Below are 8,865 nucleotides of genomic sequence, written 5' to 3'. Positions count from 1 at the left end.
AGGATGTGACATTTTATCAAAATACAGCATAGAAAATCTACTTAGAAACATAGGGAATATAGAACAACACAATGTAATTCTGCTATAGAAAACATCACATTCATTATTAGTTTCACTTGTTTTCCTTTTAAACAAATTGTATAGCCGAATACAATACACATTTTCTATACTATAGGCTCAGTCTACATGTTATCAGAATTTTGGATAGTCATCATGGAAACATTAATTGGTCATGTGACAAGGGCTGGGAAAGTTGGCAGAACAGGCAGCCAAGTGACAGTACTCTGATCCAATGGAAATCACAGTTGTCAGATTGACAGCACTTTAGACCAATGGATTGGAGTGGGTGTGTGTGTGTGTGTGTGTGTGTGTGTGTGTGTGTGTGTGTGTGTGTGTGTGGGGGGGGGCGGCACCAGGAAGGGCCAATCGTATTTCAAGGGCGGGCTGGTGCCACCCCGTGCCCCCCTTCTAGCCCTGCCCCTGCTCGAGGGCCATCCTCAGGTCAAAATATTTATTTATCCAGTGAAATATTGCTGAGGTATATCCTGTTAATCCTGTTATCTTATTTGGTCACCTGGCTGAAAAAGGGGGTGTGGTCAACCTGTGTCTCTGGTTTAAAAGCAACAGGGTTTCCAGAAGGGAGTGGCAGGGGGAGCTGAGAGAAGCACGTGTTTGTTTGGCAGCTTCAGGAAGGATGGCTGGATGATTGTGTTTTTGGACTTTTTGCACTCTCATTTTTCTTTCCCCAAGTTATGATTAGTTTGTCAACGTCTTAAATGAACCCAAAATGACCAGTCCAGTGAGTAGCACTGCCAAGAAACAATGACCCAAATGACAAGGCAAGCAGACCGGAGCCGGCCAGCGGTCCAGCCTGGGCCAGAGCGGGTGACCGCTGAAGGACACATGCTTGCTGCAGAGTCAGTGGAAAGGACAGCACCGGCCCCCGGAGACAAGGTACAATCACACTCTTTGTTCTCTCTGTTCAGGTGGCCAATCATTTAGGTTTCATTGAGTCATAGTGTGCGATGTAGCCAACCTCTGGTGGTAAAATCCTAGACAACAAAAGCTAACAGTTACAGGGTTGGTTTATAACATCACATAATCTCTACATTTATCACTTCCCTTCATGAATTGCTATAACTCATTAAGCAACATAATCAGGTTGAAATTCTAATTTGTTTAATATGTAATAACCAAAAACCTCCAAACTAATACAATTCCCCTGAACTATGTTGGGAAACAAACTGTCCAAGAAAAAAAAAGAACTTGTGTGTTGTAGATCGGCTATGTCAGAACAAATTAAAGCATTCTACATACTAATTTATAGGAGTTTTGAGTCCGTAGTAGTGCGTTTACACAGGAAAAGTGACCATCAAACTATAGTAAACTATAGTAAAAACAGTCTGTATACAGTATCACAATTTATCTGTGTCAGATTAGTTTGCTTATTTTGTATCGCATTAGAAAAGCTAGATGTAAACTGCAAAATTCAGTAAAAAGGTACTTAATTGCGCAATCAATTTATGCTCGCTTGAGGTGTTTGCCTTTGTGGTCAGCGTCTTCCTGGATATTCCCGTAACGTGTCTTTGTCTCAGGGACAGCATGAAACCTGGCCAGTATTATCTGACATAAAAGAACAATTAAAAGTTGCTCAACTGAACAATATTCCTGTAGACCTCTCTCTATTTCTCTCTTATACATTAAACATTGGTTAGATAGCCAAGGCGACTTGTTGTGTTTCTGGTTAGCAACCTCTAATTCAACCGTGCATAGAATATAGCAGCAACATCTGCCGTAGCCTGGTTTATTCATTCATAACTAGTTGATGGAAACGCGCCTAATTCACGTTTCCGTTTTGCAACATTTCAAAAGTTTGTTGCCACAGTGTCTGGATCAACGTCAGATCATTTCCAGGGTAACCGCAGGAACGTCCGGGATGTGTGTTGCCGTTGTCTAACTCTGTTCTCTTCGGTAAACAACAACAATCTTCGAGCTAGCAAACTACATGCTAAAAATGGCAAGTTTTATTTACGGCTTTTACTGGGACGTTTTGGAACCATTTGGTTGGTTTACACCGGTAAGTGCAAAGGAGGTTTAACCATGTATCCAGCTAATTAAAATAGCTTGCGTTACTGTATTGTGTGAACAGTTAACTTCATTTAATATTTGATATTTTTGCGGAGCCAAATTCTGCCCGATGTCCCTATTTCGGCCGGATGAGCATCACCTTCCGCTTTCTTTGTGTTGGCATACTAAACTCCAGTCTGGCAATGCGATACTAAGGCTACATTTACATTGCTACATTTTGGTTTAAAAACTAATATCTTTTGCTACGTTTACACCTCCCATTCACACTGCTCTGGCATTTCTGAGCCCCTAAAACGGAGACATTTGAAAACACTTTTGACCCCGTTTTGCTTTGGAATCAGCGGGGTTGTGTTGCAGTCTCAACGGCCGCAAACGGAGACCTTTGGCAACACCGGCACTGACGCGCCAATGTTTTGCCGCCTGATTGAGTCTTGTCATGACGTCTCGTGCTCAGAGACTAAGCTACTAATGTTACCATGGCAACTACCAGCAATGGGTGGAGGATACATGCTGCCTCCTGTTTACCCCGGCACGCACATGCCCAGCACGCGAGGATGTTGATGAGATATGAAGTTTGGCCGTGTTAGTTTAAACGGAGTTAGTTCTTCTACTGGAGCCTTAAAACACTCAACTGTATGTGCACGGAGATCGCTTTTGGCTCAAAACGTAGCAATGTAAAAGTGGCCTAAGCCAGACCTTACTCCGCGGTGCTGTGGAGATAGGTCTGGTAATGCGAGACTACCACAGCGTTAATAGATTTTTTCTTACCTGACTGGAAGATGGAGGAGAGACCGTGAAACATATTCCTTTATAATATATATTACAGTGTACTTTTTGTCTCTTCTGTTTTACTGATAGTGAAGTTGAAAGTAAGAAGTAATTGATACATCTTCATATTTTCATCTGCAGTGACAATACAAAGCAAAAAATGTCCTTGATTGAGGCTGTGGGAGTGCAGGGTGTGACACTGGATGAAAGGAAAGACAGGAGGTGGGCGGATGGGTCGAGAGGTTTGAGCATAAAAGGCTGTGGTATTTGTTTGAAATAAAAATATTAAACAAAAACATGAATTTAGTTTCTCGTCCTTTTGCCGCTTTAGTCTTTGGTAGCAAGTGCTGCCATGGTTTTATACTGCAGCTTTAACACACTGTGACATCTTTCAGAGACACCTTTTTAATTGTTTGCTATGCATGCTAACTTCCAAGGTCTCGTTGTGTTTATTCTAATCAAACTGGAAAAAGTTCAACCATCACTTCCTGTGCGAGTTTCTACCATGAAGACTTTGCAAATCAGAGAACAAATTCTGGTAAAAAAACAAAACTACTATAAATCCATATGAGGAATCTCAAAATTAGCAATAATAATTTACATACCTGTCAAAATGGACACTTTTGAAAACACCATAACCACTGATATTACCTGCATTGATGCCAAGTAAACAGTTCCATTGCTTTTTAGTGAGAAACTTCTGGAAAGAAATACATCACACAATTGAAAAGGTGGGTTGGATTATATTATTTAATTTATAATTGTATAATATACTTACAATTGGATTCATAAATGTATTCCTGTGTGTACTAATAAAGTTGTCCGTGTCTCGTTTTCATCTTTCACACACACACACACACACACACACACACACACACACACACACACACACACACACAAACAACTCTACAGCCGGCCATGTTCATCGTAATGAAGTAATTTGCCACCCAGTGCAGCAGTATGGTTTTTTTATTTCTGTAGCACACAGCCATGAGCTCTATCATTCCGTGGCTCCACAATAACCAGACAATCCTACGGTATATTGTTAACAGGATAAATGTATTGTTGATCCCTTTAGGGGGGATTTGCTGATACAAAAGATAAGACAATCACTCAATCAAAACAATACTAAACTGCAGTCCATCCAAACTTCCCTTTCCCGAGCCACATTAACCAGCTCTGACTGGGGGATCCCGCGGCGCTCCCAGGCCAGGATGGAGATATAATCTCTCCACCTAGTCCTGGGTCTTCCCTGAGGCCTCCTCCCAGCTGGACGTGCCTGGAACACCTCCCTCTGAAGGCGCCCAGGGGGCATCCTAACCAGATGCCCGAACCACCTCAGCTGGTTCCTTTCGATGCAAAGGAGCAGCGGCTCTACTCCGAGCTCCTCCCGGATGACTGAGCTTCTCACCCTATCTCTAAGGGAGATGCCAGCCACTCTCCCGAGAAAACCCATTTCTTGCGCTTGTATCCAGGATCTAGTTCTTTCGGTCATGATGCAACCTTCATGACGAAAGGTGAGGGTAGTAACGAAAATTGACCTCTAGTCCGCCAGACTGAAGGTAAGGATTGGAGGCCTACCTTTGTCGTTTGCCGGCGTCATTCCGCTCTTCACTTCGGTACAGCCCGGTCCTTGGTACGGTGTCAATCAGCCTCAACACTCTAGTGGTAGTTCCATTGTTGACATTCAAGACGTGGACAAAACATTAACACAACTTGGTGGGGAAACGGCACAACAAAACAAATCCTCATTTCTCTGACTCTAGTCTTCCAGTCACTCAGTATGAGTTACTCTTAGTCTGCTTCACTTCTGCTTTGGAAACTCCATGCTGCAGGTGAGCCACACTTACCTCAGCCTGCCGGCCAATAGAAAACCAATCTTTGACACTAAGCCACATAAATAAAATAATTTAAGTGGTTGGATGGTACAAGATGCTTTCATTCTTGGCATCAGCAAAACAGAACTCTGCGTCTCTCCTCACACGGTGAGTCACCAAGATATTAAACCGGCGCAATTGAGAAAATAACCGCAGTGTACCCCATGAAAGTGCCAGTTCAGCGGTGTGACACTGACTACGTTTACATGCACATAATATTCTGGTTTTTGCCCTTATTCCGAAAAAGACAATATTCCGACTAAGCTGTTTACATGGCTAATGAAAGTGAATATTCCACTAATATTCCCACTTACAGGTAGCCATGCAAAATACGAGCGTCCCTCTTTCATTCCTTCAACAGGTCGGCAGCTTTGGAAACTGTCGGCTTGTTGGCTTGTGTACAGCAACCATAGCAACGCACAGAGCTGACCATAAGCCGTAAACAGGCAAGAAGCCGTAAACTGGGCGTAAAAACCCTGATTGAGACGCATATTCCGAATGTGCTGTATACATGTCCAAAGAATGCTTCTAAAACCGGCATAATACCGGAATATCCCACATGTCTTAATCAGAAAATGTTATATTCCGAAAAAGGCCTTATTCGGAATATCCAACCGGAATATGCTGTTTACATGACCTGTATCAAATTCAGAATACTGTCATATTCTGAATAATAATGGGATATTAGTGTGCATGTAAACGTACTCAGTGTTCTGTGCCCACTGAGCTGAGGGTAAATTGAGGAGTTTGAAATGATTCTCTGTGGCTTTGTGACTACAGCAACACTTTATATATTACACAAAGTAATTTGACCCATTGCATGAATTTATGCTGAACTGTGTTTTTATTTTCAGTGTCAATTCGTGTCAGTGAAGCTCCAGACTCCATTAATCTGGTTATGTGCTAAAGGAAAAGCAGTAAGTTTTCTTATTATCACATTATATTTTCCCAGCTGGAGGGAACATCTTAAAGGGATTTTTTTTTGGAAATACATTACCTAAGTGGCTTATCAGATTTATGTTGTACTGAATTTTTGCAGAAAGTGTCAATTTTCCAAACCTGGAGGCTCCAGATCTGGACAGTTTGATTGTTTTGTGTCTTTGCTGCTTTAATACAAAGGTCTGTGTATTTGAAATTCCACTTTTAACGTAGGTTTTTTCATGACAAATTAGTGGAGTTTGATGCTTGCGATTCAAAAGTGTACTTTCTCTTATTTCCCAGCTTTTTACAGAGAGTGAATTAGCTGCAAACTGGAAAAGGTCAGCCATGGTAGATATTAACGCTGACAAGCAGCCAAGGCTGTTTTTCTTTTACAGCAGCAGCAGATTTCTGCAATTTCAAACGCATCATGCAAAAAAAATAAAGTGCTTGTTTTGGTTCGAGGACTGACCTGTGTGGCCCACACCCACTGCACAATTGACTGGAATTGTACGTGTCAGAACATAAAAATGTAGTTTTAACTTACGTGAACAGGGAGAGAAGATTTAAATTAGTTTTAGTGAAATGATCCAAAACTGCACAAAGACAATCAGAAGCTTCTTGCTTGCAAATAATGAAACTATTTAGTGCAGCTTCTGATTCCGAGCAGGAGAAATAAACGTGGCTGTGATATAACACACAGACTGGCAGTTTTAGTTTTTTATTCTTTCTTACTATCAACATTAAATATAATGCAGTGCCCGTTCAAAACATGCCTGTTTTGGAGAGGGTTTTTTTTTAACTACATTTTTAGTGTCACTTTAGCAGAGGTATGATGATGATAAGTATTGATTTAATATACAGAGGTATTTTGCCGGCGGTAATGTTATTAGTGTTATAAGTAGGGTTAGTGCTCTCTTTGCCCTGTCAGGCTCACTAAAGACGCCCTCCTAACCACCTGCTTGGATGTGGCCCATGATCAGTCACTGCAGATTTCAACTTTCTTGGCGGAGGATACGGCGCCCTGGGATCGGTTCGCCTGCCCGCGTCCGTCCTCCTGCTCAACGCCGAGCCACCGTTCGTCCTGGACAGAGGTGGTCCGCGGCCGAAAGCCTCCCCTGTTCCTCTCACCCCCTCCAATCGCTTCGATGCCTTGTCGGGAGCTGGGTGTGAACCCGTCTGACTGTCCTGGCTTGCGATCGACATCCGGGGCTACTGCAGCTCCTTCTCCATCGGCGTCTGGTGTTCACATGGCTCGCTGTCACATCCGCACAGCCCCTGTGGCAGCGGCTGCCGGTGTTGTGGCTCCTTGCTACGGCTGCCCGGCGTCTGGTAACACACTGGCTTTCCCGAGGCAGAGGGCTGGTGGCGTACCTGCGGCATCGTGTTCGAACGGCTCGGCGTCCTCTCAACGGTTGTCCGGTGATGCCCGGGGTCTCTCTGCTGCGTTGCCAGCTCACAAGCTGTCATCACAGGCGAAGACTTCTGTTTCGCGACGAAAGCTTCTCAAAGACTCTGTGATCAGGCCGCTCTGGTGGCCCTCGCTGCCTGGGTCACAAAAATGAGTCTATGCCTCAACGTCAATCTTGCCCACTGAGTAGGCAATCTCTCTCATCTTCTTATCGTCCATGTTCCCCTGAGACCGGCACTGAATGTTTTTTCCCCGATACCGACCATCAAAACACAACTCCTCGTCCTCTTTTTTTTTCCCCTACCACTATTACTTACTATAGGTCACTCCATCACACGGGGCATACGATTTTTTTTTATGCAGTCACACACTGCTTTCCCGGAGCCAGGTTTGCAGACATTCTGATTAAACTTGTGGACCTGATACCCTCACTCCCAACCTCCGTCAAACGTATTGTGGTCCATTCCGGAGTTAATGATACCCACTTTCATGAAAGTGAACTTACATAACGGGATTTTAACCTTCTTATTGATGCGTTGAAGAGCACTGGAAAGTGTTTTTATTTTTGGTCCACTTCCGTCTGTTGGTCACGGAGCGGGACGTTTTTAGCCGACTCCTCAGCCTTAGCACTTGGCTTCAGTCTGCCTGCAGGCTCCACAACATAGGTTTTATTGACAATACAAGTAAATAGTGCTGAACCCGTCCACTGCTAGGCAATTTTCTGATGCTTTCATAGCTTGTCCTTTTGCTAGCCCTACAGAGTTAACCTCCGCCTCTCTGTCTACAGATGAGCTAGTTACTCAGTTTAATACCGCTGTCACTGATGTTCTTGATATTGTTGCCCCCTTTTTAAACTGAAGCGACCCAAAGTCAAAGCCCAACCTTGGCTTAACAGTGAGACTCGTGCCCTACACACGAAAGTGTAGAAAAGCAGAGATGAAATGGAAAAAAAGATGAACTGAAGTGTCCTATGAGATACTGAGAGATCACCAGGTATCCTACCAATGCTTTGTCAAAGCATCTAAAGCAAAGTATTTTTCTGATTTCATAGCTAAAAATGCACATAGCCCTAAAATTGTGTGTAGTGCAATAAATACTGCACTGAATCAATCAGTCATTGCACTCCCTGATGCTACGTTCAAAATCACAGAACAATTTTTGAGCTTTTTTATCAACAAGGTTGACACTATCAGATCTTGTATTTCACAATCACCTTTTGTCGGCTAAACTCAAATACCAACTACTCCCGATACGACCGGAGTTCTGCAGCCGTCGGTCCCCTGATTTTCGTAGAATATCGTATGAATTGGTGTGCATACATTTCCATGTGATATCATATGAACCCGTTCATGATAATGCGTTGACACGTTACATTAACACTCATCCTGGACTATTATCCCTGACCCTTGCACACATTATATATACTGTGAACTTTTGCACATCCCCTGATCAATATATTTTGCACACCCTGCACAAACCATACTGCTGCACTCCTCCTTTCTCTTTCTAAAACAGTTAAATTGCACATATGTGTATCTTTTTATAAACTTTGTCTATTCTGTATTTGTGTTTTTGACTATAGCAGTACTTTGCTTTATTCTTTACTTCCTTTTTAATATATTTTTTCTTTACTATGCCCCCTATACACCAAGGCAAATCCTATTTTTATTACCAAGCAAGTTTATAAATCTGATTTCGATGCATTGAGTGGGTGTGAAGGTCACAGTTTAAGTGTGCAGCGTACCCATTACTGCACATCCACAAAAGGTAAAAAGACATGAGAAAGTAGGAACAGTGGAGGTT

General features: G+C 42.9%; 1 protein-coding gene across 1 annotated transcript in view; it reads left to right on the top strand.

Annotated features, from left to right (window-relative positions):
- Window positions 1–663: 663 nt before the first annotated feature.
- Window positions 664–8,865, top strand: part of gabrr2a (gamma-aminobutyric acid type A receptor subunit rho2a) — a 94,108-nt gene continuing 85,906 nt past the window's right edge. The window contains exon 1 of the mRNA XM_035994993.1: window positions 664–954. The gene's annotated coding sequence lies outside the window, so the exon portion shown is untranslated. The remainder of the gene's footprint in view (window positions 955–8,865) is intronic.

The sequence above is a fragment of the Sander lucioperca genome, chromosome 18 (genome assembly GCF_008315115.2).
Source record: "Sander lucioperca isolate FBNREF2018 chromosome 18, SLUC_FBN_1.2, whole genome shotgun sequence".
Taxonomy (NCBI): domain Eukaryota; kingdom Metazoa; phylum Chordata; class Actinopteri; order Perciformes; family Percidae; genus Sander; species Sander lucioperca.
Note: the sequence above shows the minus strand (reverse complement) of the source record. Positions and strands in the feature narration are given on the sequence as shown.